The following is a 5,081-nucleotide window of genomic DNA, read 5'->3' as shown; positions in this document are numbered from 1 at the left end:
TTTGACAATCTGAGCTCATCTATCAACATGACATATCGTTAGAGAAAATAGCAAGAACAAGGCATGTCCAGGAAAGAGCAAGCACACAGGGAAAAACCCAGAGGATGTGGAGGGATTGCTATGGACTGAAATGTGTTTTCCCAGAATTCATTTGTTGAAGCTCTAACCCCTAAGGGCACTGTGTTTAGAGATAGGACCTTTATGGAAATAATCAAGGTCAAACAAGGTCATAAGAGTGGGGTTCTAATCCAATAGGACTGCTGTCCTTATAAGAAGAGGAAGAGATACAAGAGATCTTTCTCCAGGAACACAGTAGAAAAAGGCCAGGTGAGAAAACAATGAGAAGGTAGCTATCTGGAAGCCAGATGAGCAATCTCAGCAGAAACCTATCCCAAAGGCACCTCAATCTTAAATGTTTAGCCTCCAAAACTACCAAAAGAAAGTATCTATTGTTTAACCCAACCAGTCTGGTATTTTGTTATGTCAGCCTGAGTTGCCTAAGACAGAAAGGTAGGATGATGTAATAACAGTAAGAATACATACTACTCAGTGAAATGATTGTTAACATGCACATTGCTTTGCATATAGCATCTCTGTTTTTTTTTTTTAAAAGCCCTACATTAAGTTTTATCTAATAGGTGAGAATATAAAGAAAGAAGAAGATTTAGTAGCCAGACCTCAATCATGTAGCTCATAAATAGTATAACAGAATTTCAAATTGATTTTTAGAACACCCAGGGGTGTTCTGGGCTGGCTTGTATAAAATATTGAGTGCTGATTATGCAGATCTTTTCTCAAAGGAGCGTGTTTGAAATCAGCCATTGTTGAAGTATTCACACCTCAGAAATTGGTAAACACTAAAAATCAGAATTTTTTTCAAATGTTTGTTAAACATTTACCATCATACCAGTGATGTCTATACATTACTTCCCGTATAAAGGAAAAGAAAAAAATCTGGAAAGACAGGTTGAAGTTATGTTGCCAAGGGTTTAAATGTTGGTTAAACATGTTTATTGTTGCTGTAGAACAGCATTAATTTATCAAAGTTTAGTTGATTGCCAAAATATTATAGAATCACACTGAAGATTATAGTTAATAAGCACTTTTTTATTACCTGTTAACAAAAGAGAATGAGTAATGGCTTATGTTTTCTGCCAAAAGAAAGAAAGCCACTGGGGACTTTCCCAAATTTAGTGCCTTTTTATAAGCTACTTTTTTACTCTAATTTAGTCTCTGCCTTTATTTGGCATGCTGGAGAAATGTTATGAACTGAATTGCTGGCAAAGAAGGTACAAAATATAGTTCTAGAGGGACATCAAAAACTCTTAGAAAAATTCTCACACTGGGTGTTAAAATGCAGATTTTATGAATGTTCTGGGCAGGTGAATGTTCCTGGAATCAGTGGAGAAAACAGATGGCAACAACAGCTTACTAGGCATTGCTACACATTGTTTTATCAAGAACATCATAAAAAATACTACAGTCTGGGCGGAAGTAAATAACAAGGCATGGATGGTGGTTGAAAGGAACTATGGCTGATGGCCAAATCTCAACCTCTAAGGAGTTAATGAGGAGGAACTATTAACTGTTTTGTGCACGTGTCCACAAGATCTACACTCTAAAAACCACTGTGTACCTCATTGTAAGGATCACAACCACCTTTTGTGGGTGTGTGTGTGTGTGACAGAGTTTTGCTGTGTCACCCAGGCTGGAGTACAGTGGTGCAATCTCAGCTCACTGCAACCTCTGCTTCCCGGGTTCAAGCAATTCTCCTGCCGCAGCCTCCTGAGTAGCTGGAATTAGAGGCGTGTGCCACACGCCTAGCTAATTTTTGTATTTTTAGTAGACGTGGGGTATTTATGCTTTAAGTAGTTTATTGAGATATGATTTACACTGTGAAATTCACCCAATTTAAGTGTACAGCTCAACGTTTTTTCTTTTTTTATTATTATCACTATTATATTTTAAATTCTGAGGTAAGTGTGCGGAACGTGCAGGTTTGTTACATAGGTATACACGTGCCATGGTGGTTTGCTGCATCCATCACCTCGTCATCTGCATCAGGTATTTCTCCTAATGCTATCCCTCCCCGATCCCCCCCAACTCCCAGCTATCCCTCCCTTAGACCCCTACCCACTGACAGGCCCTGGTGTGTGATGTTCTGCTCCCTGTGCCCATGTGTTCTCACTGTTCAACACCCACTTATGAGTGAGGACATGTGCACACCACCTTTAATGAACATCATTTGCCTGTAGTTTTAATGTTGCGTGGTGGCCAAGGAGATTCTGATAGGGTTTGTGAAAGAAAATTATAAGTTGCATTGAGTGTTATTTTCTCCAGAGAGGAAAAACAAGTTGTGGCAAGCTAAATGTTACTTACCGGTGTCATAAACTATCCTGGTTTGCCTGCACCATAACTCTGAATTGCCACTGTATTGAAACAGTCATCTGTACACACTGATAAGCATAACAATAAGATTATGATCAGCCATAAGATGCAAAGGATTGCATTTTAGTTAATGTTTGACCTCAAATACAAATTATGTAAGCTGAAGATGTATGCCTTAGAGAAAGCCATAAAGGTCCAAAGGAATAAATAATACTATCAGTCAATTTAATAGCAGCTTCTTAAAGGAAGCTGAAGATATTCTATAACATATTATATTAGAATTTATTTAATATATTTTGGTTACAATTAATATTAATTTGGTGAAGAAAATATAATCTTTAAAGAAATAATAGAGATAATTAGAATAATACAATTATAAAAACCTTCAAATCACATACATAGTTTATACCTTTAGTTTAAAATATCTCATAACAACTTATCTTGTTATGTCCACACTTCTAAGCAAAAACATTATAAAAATTATACTGTAGCAATGAAACTCAAACAGAAATCACTGTTCTGCAATGTTTCATCAACCAAACTGTTTTTCATTGTGATAATGTTTTTTTTAAAATTAATATACATGTGATTTTAGAATGTTAAATACCTAAGTCTTAGAACTTGGGAAAAATATATTTGAATATACAGAATGACATATCACTAACTCCAGTAATTCGATTCAATGATTTGAACAAGAACAACATAAACAGCATATGTATAATGGAAAAAAATATCAAACTGACCTCAAAATATATCCTATAACACCAAACAATATAAGAAAATAGATATCTATAAAATCTTAAAAGAAAAAATTCGTGCCCAGTCATACATCATCAAGGTATAAATCATCTGGGTTAAACATTAAACTTACCTGGCAGGGGACATACCATGATCACGAAGGTGGTTTTCCCAGGAGGAGACTTAATCCATTGCACTCCGGATGTATTGACCCCTGTGATTTCCCCAAATGTGGGAAACTCCCGACTGCATAATTTGTGGTAGTAGGGGACTGCATTCGCGCTTTCCCCTAAAAAAAAAAAAAAAAAAAAAAAAAGAAAGAAAAAAGATGCAGTCCACGCGCAGTGGCTCATGCCCGTATCTAGCACTTTAGGAGGCCAAGGCACGTGGAACACGAGGTCAAGGAATCGAGACCATCCTGGCCAACATGGTGAAACCAGTCTATACTAAAAATACAAACATTATCTCGGCATGGTGGCACACACCTGTAGTCCCAGCTACTTGGGAGGCTGAGGCAGGAGAATCGCTTGAACCCAGGAGGCGGAGGCTGCAGTGAACAAGTATCATGCCGCTGCACTCCAGCCTGGATGACAGAGTGAGATGCCATTAAAAAAAAAAGAAAGAAAGAAAGAAAGAAAAGATGCAAAGATAGAGATCATGTAAATGATTAATTGGGAAAAGGTCTGCTAAAAACAATGATAAATACTTAAAATAAAAACCAGGAATCTATTATCCAGGTTATTATTACTGAAAAGGATTAACTTTGAGCATTAAGCCAAATAAACATATAGATCTAAACTATTTATAAATTTGCATGCAAATTTAAATATTAGAGAAAATCGAATAAATATTAAATCTTGAGTTAAATTAATAAAATTATTTAAATTATTGGGAATAGTTAAGTTTGAGTAGTTAGGCTCTGTCATTCCAAAAAATGATACAAAGATAATTATATTCTTAATCTTTCATATAGGAGTTTCAAAATGATTGTTTTATTTTTATATGAGAAATGAGAACATACATTTTTAAAGCTTTTTAAATAAAGAAATATTGCAACATTCTGACAAAGCAGAAAAGGGCTTCTGTAATTTATTATTAAGAAATAGTCCCGGCCGGACACGGTGGCTCACGCCTGTATTCCCAATACTCTGTGAAGCTGAGGCGGGTGGATCACGAGGTCAAGTGATCGAGACCATCCTGGCCAACATGGTGAAACCCGTCTGTACTAAAAATACAAAAATTAGCCGGGCGTTTGGCACGCGCCTGTAGTCCCAGCTACTAGGGAGGCTGAGGCGGAATTGGTTGCACCCGGGAGGCGGAGGTTGCAGCGAGCCAAGACTGAGCCACTGGGCTCCAGCCTGGTGACAGAGCAAGGCTCCGTCTCAGAAAGAAAGACAGACAGACAGACAGAAAGACGAAAGAAAGAAAGGAAGGAAGGAAGGAAGAAAGGAATCCCATATGCAGATAATAAATTACGTTTAGTTCTATATTAGACATCAGAAACTTAAAAAGGACTCTTTAAACACAGGGGCAGTGGTGACATAAGTATATTTCCCACAAAAAAACCTTAAATATTCATTAAAAATAATGAGAAATAATTTACTAATATGAGAAAATAACTGGATAGAAAATTTATGTGTATGTAATCTATATGTGCACACACACACATCTAAATTAAATAAAAATTACCTACCCAAACTGTAAAATATATGGTCAAATGCATATAAAAAATTACTCTTGTTTGTCTAATAGTTACAGAACTCTAGGTAATGTTTCCTTCCTTTAGCACACCTGAACGCACCTACACCCACACATTAACACACTCATATAAAACACACCAGTACATGTAATCATATAGAGTTGATTCTTGTCATTCACAGTATTTATGTTCTTCTATAAAATTGTCTCCTACACTGAATTAGTGAATACTGTGCTGTTGCACCTGGGTAAAATAC

At 36.5% G+C, this 5,081-nt stretch overlaps 1 non-coding gene across 1 annotated transcript; it reads left to right on the top strand.

The window, feature by feature from the left end:
- The first annotated feature begins 3,251 nt into the window (after window positions 1-3,251).
- Window positions 3,252-3,418, top strand: LOC120368479 (U1 spliceosomal RNA). The gene has a single exon (XR_005582595.1). It is a non-coding gene; the product is annotated as a U1 spliceosomal RNA (small nuclear RNA).
- The last annotated feature ends 1,663 nt before the right edge of the window (window positions 3,419-5,081 follow it).

Source organism: Saimiri boliviensis, chromosome 18, assembly GCF_048565385.1.
Source record: "Saimiri boliviensis isolate mSaiBol1 chromosome 18, mSaiBol1.pri, whole genome shotgun sequence".
In the NCBI taxonomy this organism is placed as follows: Eukaryota; Metazoa; Chordata; class Mammalia; order Primates; family Cebidae; genus Saimiri; species Saimiri boliviensis.
The sequence above is the reverse complement of the archived record's forward strand: the minus strand, read 5'-3'. Positions and strand labels throughout refer to the sequence as shown.